We start from the raw sequence: 1,302 nt of genomic DNA on the forward strand, positions 1-1,302 counted from the left end.
ATTTCATGTCATGTCTCCTTTTTCACTCTCTCTCCCTTTTATAAAGATCATGATGACAATAATCTGTGACTATAAGGTAATTGGATCAATTGAAGAACAAGTTTTTTGAAATTTTTTCTTAAAACAGATCTTTCATTAGTAATAAAAGCCAAGTAAGCATTGTCTTCTTTAGAGCAGACAAAAAGCTTGTTGTGCTTTTTTCCCCAATGATGTTGCCATTGTTCCAAAAAGTTTTAGATTTCTTTTGTGGAATGACTTTAGGGTCTGCATGTTATTCTTTTGAACAATTCAAGTGATGTGAAATTCCAACCATTTGGCTTTGTGTACAGTCAGAATTCATTTGGTGCCAAGACTTGTGAACAAACTGATCAAGCTGAGTTAATGCTTTGTTGGGTCTAAAGACAAAGTATATTTATGAAGTAATAAAGTTGGTTTTTTTGTGTGGTTTTAAGTGGATTTTGAGAGTGATTCTCAAGAATTCCAGAAACGCATTGTGCAGTGACAACATTTTAAGAATACCTGTATTACATCCATTTTGTTACTTTATAGTCACACTCATATACCTGGAGAATTGTGCATTGTATACAATGGTGCTAAAAATGAAATTTTCTCTAAGATAGTATACTAGGAAAAGGTATTTTTTTGTTGTTGTTTTCTAGGGGAAAGGTGGGGGCTAGATTTTTTTTTGTTGTTTTTTGACAATCTGAAGATGCATAGTAGTTAGAGGTTTTTTTTTGTTTTTTGTGTTTTTTTTTAAGATGGATCCTTGCTCTGTCACCCAGGCTGGAGTGCAGTGGTGTGATCTCCACTTACTGCAACTTCTGCCTCCTGGGTTCAAGCAATTCTCCTGCCTCAGCTTCCCCAGTAGCTGAGATTATAGGTGCCCACCACCACACCTAGCTAATTTTTATATTTTTAGTAAAGAGGGGGTTTCACCATGTTGGCCAGGCTGGTCTCGAACTCTTGACCTCAGGTGATCCACCCGCCTCAGCCTCACAAAGTGCGGGGATTACAGGCTCACGTGAGCCATTGTGCCTGGCTTGCGTTTCTGTTTATAACTTTTAGTTATCTTAACTGTGACCTTTGCTGGGCAGGGGTATTGTGATATACAATATATTTATAATTTAACATGAAGAGTACTAGAGTAACCAAAAATGTTAGATTATTTTGATTAAAAGTTTGTGCACACCACATAGAAGGCAGTCACAGGGGCCGGGCGTGGTGGCTCACGCCTGTAATCCCAGCACTTTGGGAGGCAGAGGCGGGCAGATCACCTGAGGTCAGGTGTTCGAGACCAGCCTG

General features: G+C 38.8%; 1 protein-coding gene across 1 annotated transcript in view; it reads left to right on the forward strand.

Annotated features, from left to right (window-relative positions):
- The window catches only part of ATAD2B (ATPase family, AAA domain containing 2B), a 197,442-nt gene that overhangs the window by 48,137 nt on the left and 148,003 nt on the right, over positions 1-1,302 (forward strand). The gene's annotated exons all lie outside the window — the stretch shown is intronic.

The sequence above is a fragment of the Mandrillus leucophaeus genome, unplaced genomic scaffold (assembly GCF_000951045.1).
Source record: "Mandrillus leucophaeus isolate KB7577 unplaced genomic scaffold, Mleu.le_1.0 Scaffold13, whole genome shotgun sequence".
In the NCBI taxonomy this organism is placed as follows: Eukaryota; Metazoa; Chordata; class Mammalia; order Primates; family Cercopithecidae; genus Mandrillus; species Mandrillus leucophaeus.